This window comes from Mustela nivalis (genome assembly GCF_964662115.1).
Source record: "Mustela nivalis genome assembly, chromosome: 13".
In the NCBI taxonomy this organism is placed as follows: domain Eukaryota; kingdom Metazoa; phylum Chordata; class Mammalia; order Carnivora; family Mustelidae; genus Mustela; species Mustela nivalis.
The window spans coordinates 37,135,667-37,147,730 of NC_139032.1; positions in this window are offsets into that span (position 1 = coordinate 37,135,667).

Consider the following 12,064-nt stretch of genomic DNA (forward strand, 5'->3'; position numbering starts at 1 on the left):
ATAATAAATTTTAAAAAATGGGAAAAAAAGAAAGAGCATACTGCACTCTATGAAATGATAGTCTAAGAAAAAATAAACTTTCTCTCTGTATATTTTTTTTTAAATAAATGTAATTTGGGGTTCCTGGGTGGCTCAGTGTGTTAAGCCTCTGTCTTTGGCTCAGGTCATGATGTCAGTCAGGGTCCTGGGATTGAGCCTCCCATTGGGCCCTCTGCTCATCAGGGAGCCTGCTTTTTCCATCTTTCTCTCTGCCTGCCTCTCTGCCTGCTTGTGATCTCTGTCTGTCAAATAAATAAATAAAATCTTAAAAAAAAAAAAAAAACACAGTGCTCCTCCTTCAAGAGCAGATTCAGAGACCAAATTAATCTGCATTTTGTGGATTTTGTAATTTAAAATAAAATAAATGATTGTCAGATGATTTTTCCTAAGTCAGAACTTAAGAGAATTTCTCTAAGAAATATGAAAGTGAATAAAATATATCAGAACCAGGGATAAATCACTTTATAACATATTTTTTTGTAGTGATATTAGATTTAAGAATAGTTGAAAAGAAAAAACATGCTTTCTTTACAAATTTTGTCTTTCTCAACTAAAAATAAGTTGGTCAAGATAGCATCTCTACAGTTCACATATTATATTCATGATACATATTTATTCCATAACTATAATACATTTGTCAAAAATTAAAAAGTAACAGTGATACAATTAGATAGCCTAGGATGTCTATGTCAGGATACCATATTGCACATAGATTAATTCTGCTTTAAAATGTCATATGATTTATTCATCTGATATGTTTAAAGTAAAAGATTAAGTCTAAACAAGTTTTTTTTAGATTTTTTAAATAGACATGTCACCTAACAATGTCTGTACAAGTATAATACTAGGAAATCATATTAAGTACTATAAAGGTAAGTCAAAATACCTATTAAATACATAATGCACTGATAAGAATTGAAACACTATAAGTTAAACAATCTCTCTATCCAACCATTCACCCAACCATCCAACCAACCAAATAAAACAAATCAAGATTACATTTCAATAATAGGTATATTATCTATTCTTTCCATTCAGTGGTACTCTGAAACAAGAGCAAAGCTAAGCCTGCTGATTTCACCATGACTTATCGGAGCTATTCCATTAATGTTAATTTACAAATTTAAACTTAAATTTTAGAAGTATAAAGATACATGTATTTAGCTAACATCTGAATAAGTGTGCTTGAGAAAAATAACTAGATTCAATCATTTTATGTGTGTGGTAGAACATTTTGTGATTCAAGTTGTGAAATTTAAGACCATGTCCTCTGTGAATATTTCAGAATAAGATCGTATCTTGTCCTGTCCAAGTTTTTTTCTGCCCACTTTAATATTTAATCCTGTCATTTTCTTTTTCACAACTGCTTCAACATTCAAAAAAGCAGGGTTTTTTCCTCATGAGTTTAATACATATTTTCTGTATTTGAATGTATATTATCAGAACCAAGAACTTATATATCACATTTTTTTCTTTAACATGGTGATAATTGACAGACTGCCTATAAGTTATTTTCTTTGAAAAACAGAGAAATTCAAATTTCAGCAAATTGACAATATCTCTAAGGCTAAACTACAGGACACAAGAAAAATGCCAATTTAACCCACACCTTAATGGGCTATGCAAGCACATGTCTAGTAAGCACACTTTTTATTTTCATTCCTTTTTATAATGAAATACTAAGTTCATTCCAACTTAGTATTTCACATGTGAAAATGGTTGAATTAGTGAGGGATTTTAAGTTTGAACATTTATAACAAGTATTGCTTTATAGAATTTTATTACAGAAAAACACAAGTTTATATTAATCAACATTTTTGTTATACTGTGGTCAAAATTCTTCATGGTATTCCAGTTTATTAACTATTTATATCCTTTTTTCCCTACTGTTTTTCTCTTTCTTGGGGGTGGAAATGTGCTGCATTCTTTCGTTTCCTTGAACTTCCTCATTTTTTGAGGAACTTCTCATTTTGTAATGGACAACTTTATTATTTACATATTATTATTTTATGATGCCTCAGTGTAATATTTTTACTGATCTAAAATTTTTTTTATCTCTTATTACTATTTCCATTAACCAATTTTTATTTTATTGCTTTACTTAATGATTTTATGTGGGTTATTTTTCCAAAGCAATTGGATGATGTTGTCATTAACTAAGATGAGAAAACTACTAGCACAGGGCTTGAAGTGAATATCAAGAATTCAGTTTTAGACTTGATTCCAAGATGTCTATTACACATATAAGTAGAAATGCTGACTAGGTAGTTGGATATGTGAATTTAAATCCAGAGGTTTAGGCTAGAGATAAAAATTAGAGGTCTTCAGTTAATAGACGGTATTTAAAATTACTGAGCATGTATGAGCTCATCAAAGGATGAGCATAGTAAATAATAGGGGAAGTCCCATGACTGACCAATAATACCTTCTGGGAGAATGAAATGAGAACCATAAAAAATGTCAAACTAGTGAGAAAAACCAAGAAGATATGGAATTACGGAAGCCAAATGAAAAAAATAGTGTTTCAAAGAAAAAGGAATGACAATTTTCCCAAAATTAGTGAAGTATGATTGAAAACAAAATTGTATCCCAACTGATAAATCCTTTCTACAAACATAGTAGAGAAAGAAAATATTTTTAATATTTTTTGATAATAAATAATCTTTTTATTATTTTTTTAATTTTTTAAATTTATTAACATATATTATTTGCTGCGGGGGTACAGTTCTGTGAATCATCAGTCTTACACAATTCACAGCACTCACCATACATAGCACATATGCTCCCCAATGTCAATAACCCAGCCAACCCATCCCTAACCCTCCCACCCCCCAGGAACCCTCAGTTTGTTTCCTTAAATTAAGTCTTTCTCCTTCCCTGGTCCCATCTTGTTTCATTTTTTTCCTCCCTATCCCCCACAATACCCTGCCCTGCCTTTTTAATATTGAGCCAGTATTAAACCAGAATGTGTTACAAATCACAGGCAATACACTAAAAGATCGCAAAAATGGGAAAAACCTTACCCTTTTATATAGCCAAGCATACACATGCCATTACATAAGTGTTCTTAAGATAAACTGTAACTAGTCTTCAAGTAAAAGAACTTGACAGCACCGTTTGTGAGGGATAGCTTATCCTAACTTTACCTGATAATTGGAATGGCCAATTGTATTGGCTAATTGGCTTTATCTAGAGGAGAAAACAAAACAAAACAAAACAAAACAAAACAAAACAAAACTTTTCATATCTTTATTACAGGAGATAGTTTTGCAACTTGGAACAGGGTGTCCTCCAAAGTAGAGCTCCGACCAACAAACTAGAAGACAGGAGAGCTATCACTCTGTCTGTTTACACTTCAAAGAGATGGTTCCCAGGAACTGAAGAAAGATTTTTGGGTCATAAAGCTGATAAAAGGGCCCACCTAGTTTTCAAAAGGATTAATATACATTTCAAAGGGAGGAAAGAGTACTTAAATTTTCTAAATTATAAGTTTTCTGAAATAGGCATTCTTAGAAAAAGAAAGCAAGTCTTCCTTCTTCCTTTCAAGAGGAAAAATTAAGCCTCTATTTTTATTTTTTATTTTTTATTTTTTTATTTTTTTTTTTATTTTTTATTTTTTTTTTTTTCATTTTAACTTTTTATTTTTTATAAACATATATTTTTATCCCCAGGGGTACAGGTCTGTGAATCACCAGGTTTACACACTTCACAGCACTCACCAAAGCACATACCCTCCCCAATGTCCATAATCCCACCCCCTTCTCCCAAACCCCCTCCCCCCAGCAACCCTCAGTTTGTTTTGTGAGATTAAGAGTCACTTATGGTTTGTCTCCCTCCCAATCCCATCTTGTTTCATTTATTCTTCTCCTACCCACTTAAGCCTCCATGTTGCATCACCACTTCCTCATATCAGGGAGATCATATGATAGTTGTCTTTCTCTGCTTGACTTATTTCGCTAAGCATGATACGCTCTAGTTCCATCCATGTTGTCGCAAATGGCAAGATTTCATTTCTTTTGATGGCTGCATAGTATTCCATTGTGTATATATACCACATCTTCTTGATCCATTCATCTGTTGATGGACATCTAGGTTCTTTCCATAGTTTGGCTATTGTGGACATTGCTGCTATAAACATTCGGGTGCACGTGCCCCTTTGGATCCCTACATTTGTATCTTTAGGGTAAATACCCAATAGTGCAATTGCTGGGTCATAGGGCAGTTCTATTTTCAACATTCTGAGGAACCTCCATGCTGTTTTCCAGAGTGGCTGTACCAGCTTGCATTCCCACCAACAGTGTAGGAGGGTTCCCCTTTCTCCACATCCTCGCCAGCATCTGTCATTTCCTGACTTGTTGATTTTAGCCATTCTGACTGGTGTGAGGTGATATCTCATGGTGGTTTTGATTTGTATTTCCCTGATGCCGAGTGATATGGAGCACTTTTTCATGTGTCTGTTGGCCATCTGGATGTCTTCTTTGCAGAAATGTCTGTTCATGTCCTCTGCCCATTTCTTGATTGGATTATTTGTTCTTTGGGTGTTGAGTTTACTAAGTTCTTTATAGATTCTGGACACTAGTCCTTTATCTGATATGTCGATGCAAATATCTTCTCCCGCTCTGTCAGTTGTCTTTTGATTTTGTTCACTGTTTCGTTTGCTGTGCAAAAGCTTTTGATCTTGATAAAATCCCAATAGTTCATTTTGCCCTTGATTCCCTTGCCTTTGGCGTTGTTCCTAGGAAGATGTTGCTGCAGCTGAGGTCGAAGAGGTTGCTGCCTGTGTTCTCCTCAAGGATTTTGATGGATTCCTTTCACACATTGAGGTCCTTCATCCATTTTGAGTCTATTTTTGTGTGTGGTGTAAGGAAATGGTCCAATTTCACTTTTCTGCATGTGGCTGTCCAATTTTCCCAGCACCATTTATTGAAGAGGCTGTCTTTTTTCCATTGGACATTCTTTTCTGCTTTGTCGAAGATTAGTTGACCATAGAGTTGAGGGTCTATTTCTGGGCTCTCTATTCTGTGCCATTGATCTATGTGTCTGTTTTTGTGCCAGTACCATGCTGTCTTGATGATGACAGCTTTGTAATAGATCTTGAAGTACGTAATTGTGATGCGACCAACGTTGGCTTTCTTTTTCAATATCCCTTTGGCTATTTGAGGTCTTTTCTGGTTCCATATAAATTTTAGAATTATTTGTTCCATTTCTTTGAAAAAGATGGATGGTACTTTGATAGGAATTGCATTAAATGTGTAGATTGCTTTAGGTAGCATAGACATTTTCACAATATTTATGCTTCCAATCCAGAAGCATGGAACTTTTTTCCATTTCTTTGTGTCTTCCTCAATTTCTTTCATGAGTACTTTATAGTTTTCTGAGTATAGATTCTGTGTTTCTTTGGTAAGGTTTATTCCTAGGTATCTTATGGTTTTGGGTGCAATTGTAAATGGGATTGACTCCTTAATTTCCCTTTCTTCTGTCTTGCTGTTGGTGTAGAGAAATGCAACTGATTTCTGTGCCTTGATTTTATATCCTGACACTTTACTGAATTCCTGTATAAGTTCTAGCAGTGTTGGACTGGAGTCTTCTGGGTTTTCCACATATAGTATCATATCATCTGCGAAGAGTGATAATTTGACTTCTTCTTTGACGATTTGGATGCCTTTAATTTCCTTTTGTTGTCTGATTGCTGAGGCTAGCACCTCTAGTAGTATGTTGAATAGCAGTGGTGATAATGGACATCCCTGATGTGTTCCTGACCTTAGCGGAAAAGCTTTCAGTTTTTCTCCATTGAGAATGATATTTGCGGTGGGTTTTTCATAGATGGCTTTGATGATATTGAGGTATGTGCCCTCTATCCCTACACTTTGAAGAGTTTTGTTCAGGAAGGGATGCTGTACTTTGTCAAATGCTTTTTCAGCACCTATTGAGAGTACCATATGTTTCTTGTTCTTTCTTTTATTGATGTGTTGTATCATATTGACTGATTTCTGGATGTTGAACCAACCTTGCAGCCCTGGAATAAATCCCACTTGGTCATGGTGAATAATCTTTTTTATGCACTGTTGAATCCTATTGGCTAGTATTTTGTTGAGTATTTTCGCATCTGTGTTCATCAAGGATATTGGTCTATAGCTCTCTTTTTTGGTGGGATCCTTGTCTGGCTTTGGGATCAAGGTGATGCTGGCCTCATAAAATGAGTTTGGAAGTTTTCCTTCCATTTCTATTTTTTGGAACAGTTTTAGGAGAATAGGAATTAGTTCTTTAAATGTTTGGTAGAATTCCCCCGGGAAGCCGTCTGGCCCTGGGCTTTTGTTTGTTTGGAGATTTTTAATGACTGTTTCAATCTTCTTACTGGTTTTGGGTCTGTTCGGGCTTTCTATTTCTTCCTGGTTCAGTTGTGGTAGTTTACATGTTTCTAGGAATGCATCCATTTCTTCCAGATTGTCAAATTTGTTGGTGTAGAGTTGCTCATAGTGTGTTCTTATAATAGTTTGTATTTCTTTGGTGTTAGTTGTGATCTCTCCTCTTTCATTCATGATTTTATTTATTTGGGTCCTTTCTCTTTTCTTTTGGTAAGTCAGGCCAGGGGTTTATCAATTTTATTAATTCTTTCAAAGAACCAGCTCCTAGTTTTGTTGATTTGTTCTATTGTCTTTTTGGTTTCTATTTCATTGATTTCTGCTCTGATCTTTATGATTTCTCTTCTCCTGCTGGGCTTAGGGTTTCTTTCTTGTTCTTTCTCCAGCTCCTTTAGGTGTAGGGTTAGGTTGTGTACCTGAGACCTTTCTTGTTTCTTGAGAAAGGCTTGTACCGCTATATATTTTCCTCTCAGGACTGCCTTTGTTGCGTCCCACAGATTTTGAACCGTTGTATTTTCATTATCATTTGTTTCCATGATTTTTTTCAATTCTTCTTTAATTTCCCGGTTGACCCATTCATTCTTTAGAAGGATGCTGTTTGGTCTTCATGTATTTGGGTTCTTTTCGAACTTCCTTTTGTGGATGAGTTCTAACTTTAGAGCATTGTGGTCTGAAAATATGCAGGGAATGATCCCAATCTTTTGATACCGGTTGAGTCCTGATTTAGGACCGAGGATGTGATCTATTCTGGAGAATGTTCCATGTGCACTAGAGAAGAATGTGTATTCTGTTGCTTTGGGATGAAATGTTCTGAATATATCTGTGATGTCCATCTGGTCCAGTGTGTCGTTTAAGGCCTTTATTTCCTTGCTGATCTTTTGCTTGGATGATCTGTCCATTTCAGTGAGGGGAGTGTTAAAGTCCCCTACTATTATTGTATTATTGTGGATGTGTTTCTTTGATTTTGTTATTAATTGGTTTATATAGTTGGATGCTCCCATGTTGGGGGCATAGATATTTAAAATTGTTAAATCTTCTTGTTGGACAGACCCTTTGATTATGATATAGTGTCCTTCCTCATCTCTTATTATAGTCTTTGGCTTAAAATCTAATTGCTCTGATATAAGGATTGCCACTCCTGCGCTCTTCTGATGTCCATTAGCATGGTAAATTCTATTCCACCCCCTCACTTTAAATCTGGAGGTGTCTTCGGGCTTAAAATGAGTTTCTTGGAGGCAACATATAGATGGGTTTTGTTTTTGTATCCATTCTGATACCCTGTGTCTTTTGACAGGGGCATTTAGCCCATTAACATTCAGGGTAACTATTGAGAGATATGAATTTAGGGCCATTGTATTGCCTGTAAGGTGACTGTTACTGTATATGGTCTCTGTTCCTTTCTGATCTACCACTTGTAGGCTCTCTCTTTGCTTAGAGGACCCCTTTCAAGATTTCCTGTAGAGCTGGTTTGGTGTTTGCAAATTCTTTCAGTTGTTGTTTGTCCTGGAAGCTTTTAATCTCTCCTTCTATTTTCAATGATAGCCTAGCTGGATATAGTATTCTGGGCTGCATGTTTTTCTCGTTTAGTGCTCTGAAAATATCATGCCAGCTCTTTCTGGCCTGCCAGGTCTCTGTGGATAAGTCTGCTGCCAATCTAATATTTTTACCATTGTATGTTACAGACTTCTTTTCCCGGGCTGCTTTCAGGATTTTCTCTTTTTCACTGAGACTTGTAAATTTTACTATTAGGTGACGGGGTGTGGGCCTATTCTTATTGATTTTGAGGGGCGTTCTCTGAACCTCCTGAATTTTGATGCTCATTCCCTTTGCCATATTGGGGAAATTCTCCCCAATAATTCTCTCCAGTATACCTTCTGCTCTCCTCTCTCTTTCTTCTTCTTCTGGAATCCCAATTATTCTAATGTTGTTTCATCTTATGGTGTCATTTATCTCTCGAATTCTCCCCTCGTGGTCCAGTAGCTGTTTGTCCCTCTTTTGCTCAGCTTCTTTATTCTCTGTCATTTGGTCTTCTATATCACTAATTCTTTCTTCTGCCTCATTTATCCTAGCAGTTAGAGCCTCCATTTTTGATTGCACCTCATTAATAGCTTTTTTGATTTCAACTTGGTTAGATTTTAGTTCTTTTATTTCTCCAGAAAGGGCTTTTATATCTCCCTGGAGGGTTTCTCTAATATCTTCCATGCCTTTTCGAGCCCGGCTAGAACCTTGAGAATTGTCATTCTGAACTCTAGATCTGACATATTACCAATGTCTGTATTGATTAGGTCCCTAGCCTTTGGTACTGCCTCTTATTCTTTTTTTTGTGTTGAATTTTTCCGTCTTGTCATTTTGTCCAGATCAGAGTATATGAAGGGGCAAGTAAAATACTAAAAGTGTGGCAACAACCCCAGGAAAATATGCTTTAACCAATTTGAAGAGATCCAAAATCATGAGGGGGGAGAAAGGGGATAAAAAGAGGTTCAAAAAGGAAGAAAGAAATAAAAAGAAAAAAGAAAAGAATTAAAAAAAAAAGAAAACACCTAAGAAAAATATAAAAAAGAAAAAATATATATATTAGGTAAACTAGTAAAAAATAGTTATAAAAGAAAAAGGTAACAGTTAAAAAAAAATTTTTACCCGAAGGCGAGTAAAAAAAACAAAAAATGAAAGAAAAGAATTAAATTAACTGCAAGACTAAAAAAAATCACAGGGAAAAAGCCATGAGTTCCGTGCTTTGCTTTCTCCTCCTCTGGAATTCTGCTGCTCTCCTTGGTATTAAAACCGCACTCCTTGGTAGGTGAACTTGGTCTCGGCTGGATTTCTTGTTGATCTTCTGGGGGAGGGGCCTGTTGTAGTGATTCTCAAGTGTCTTTGCCCCAGGCGGAATTACACCGCCCTTACCCGGGGCCAGGGTGAGTAATCCGCTTGGGTTTGCTTTTAGGAGCTTTTGTTCCCTGAGCACTTTCCGTAGAGTTCCAGAGGACGGGAATACAAATGGCGGCCTCCTGGTCTCCGGCCTGGAGGAGCCGAGAGCCCAGGGCCGCACTACTCAGTGCGCCCTCAGAGAACAGTACCCAGTTACTCCCGTCTGCCTACCTCCGGCCGCGCTCCCGAGCTCACCGAGCCTGAGACCGGTTCAAGGTAACGCCGAACTGCGAGCTTACTGTCGGCTCTGTCTCTGTCACCGGCTTTCCCATTCCAATACCCGCAAACTCTGCGACACTCAGACACCCCTGATCCTTCTGTGACCCTGCGGGACCTGAGGCCACGCTGACCCCGTGTGGGCTTCGCCCTCGTTTAGCCTCTGGAGTGATGTCCCTCAGCGGAACAGACTTTTAAAAGTCCTGATTTTGTGCGCGCTTGCTCTGCTGCTTGCCGGGAGCCGGCCCCTCCCCCCGGGGTCTATCTTCCCGTGGCTTTGGATTCACTTCTCCGCCGGTCCTACCTTTCAGAAAGTGGTTGTTTTTCTGTTTCCAGAATTGCTGTTCTTCTTCTCTTCGATCTGCCAATTGATTTTCAGGTGTTTGTAATCTTTAGATAAGCTATTTAGCTGATCTCCGGCTAGCTGAAGAAGTCTCAGCCTGCTACTTCTCCGCCATCTTGACTCCTCCTCCTTGATGATATTTTTTTAAAGATAATAAGGCAGACCTTATTTAGGACCATCATGATAGGTATAAAAACCACTGCAATGGGATTTTCCATTAGGGAAGAGAAATTGCACTCAACTCCAAGTACAGCACAGAAAATGAGAACTGACAGCCAAAGTGCAAAGTTAAAGTCAGAGGATGGAAGATTACTGAGAGGAAACATCAGGGTTAGGAGGGATTTTGGCTAAACTGACCTAACAAGTTTCCTTCTAAAGACAAAAAGGTAATCCGATATCACCTGGGGGAGACAGAAGATAAAGAACCTTATGAGATATGAAGTGTGATCAGGTATCAAGGGTGGAGGGTTCCACATAAACTGACTTAGAAGATTTCTTGCTAAAACTAGATTTTATAAGGAAGTGGGCCTAGCCTGACTAAAGTTTCAGTAGCCTGACTAAAGTTTGGTCAAGCAAACTGAGTCAATACACAGATGCTATGTTCTTCACCTTTTGTAATCCATACATTTTCAATCAGGTGACTGAGCTAGTCCAAGCAAAGATGGCTCTAGAACTAATTTTTGGGGGTCCTGACACAGTTATTTGGGAAAGAAACAAAAGAGAAAATATGTTTTAAGAGTCCAGTCAGCTGAAAGGTTATACACCAATAAAATAATCAGATTTGTCAGAGGAAGAAGAGAATAGTTTTCTAGTGTTCATTATTCATTAGTTTTGTAGGCATCCTATGCTTATATTTGATAAGTCTAGGACTTTATATCATAATAATACTCCCTACTTAAGTTATCCTATCCCTTTTTAATGACTACTGGTTGACAGAACTACATTAGTTGGACAGAATTGTTAAACTATTAGTAGTAGGATTTATAAATGTTCATCTGTAGGGAGGCTGTGTGACTCAGTTAAATAACTCACTTGGGCTCAGGTCATGATCTTAGAGTCCTGGGTTTTACGCTTCTGTCCAGCTCTGCTTTCAGTGGAGAGTCTGCTTCTTCATATCCCTCTACCCATGCCCCTTCACCAGCTTGCATGTATGCTCACTCTCTCTCAAATAAATAAATAAAACCTAGAAGCAAATAATAAATGTTGATGTGTAAATTAAAGCAAACAAACAAAACTGACCTGTATTCATATATCCTCACCTGACAGAGTTTCTAGAGTGGAGTTTAGTGGTTAAGTGAGTTTAAGAAGGTTAAGACTGAAAAAAAAAAAAAAAAGAAGAAGAAGAAGAAGAAGAAGGTTAAGACTGTGGATTTTGGTGTTACATAAACATCATTTTGAATCCCGATTCTATCACTTAATAACTAATAACTACATTACCTAGGGAAGATATTAATCTCTCTCAACCTCAGATTACTTTATGTAAAATGTGAAGAATCACAACATTTACTCAGATAGCTGGAAAAGGCATAAGTGAGATTGGGTATCCTTATTAGATTAGTCTTTCTAAATTGTAATAGCCGGGAATAGAACACATAATACCTCATATAACTGAAAGCCTAGGATGACTTTTTAAAAATGGCTGAATCCAATCAAATGAAGCTGTAAGATGCAATTCTTTCTCTGTATTTGGATTCTGTTTTCTTCTATGTAGCCTCAATCCCCAAGTCTTTTCCATATGGTGGTCATCAGCAGATGTTACATTTTCCTTTGACCTAGTAAACATGACAGAAAAATAAGTTTTCCTTCCCAGTAGTTCCACAAAATTCTGGGATTGATCCTGTGTAATTCAGGATTCCCCTGTGTAATCTTTGACCCAAATATCACAGCTGGGGAGCATGCAATATTAATAGCTACAGCATGGCTCATAAGCCCACACACTGAAACTACGTGGATTCTGAATGAGCATCGTAGGTGGTTCTTCAAAAATCTGGATACTTTACCAAGTGCAGAGGAAAATGGGTGCTAGCAGGGGGAAAAATGATGTTTACCAAAGCATGTTATTATGTTATTATAATCGTGTATAACACAGATTATATTAATACAGTGCCCGAAATGTAATTATTACATTGAAAAATTATTTTAAAAGATACACTTACCAGGTTTCCCATGTTAATGGAGA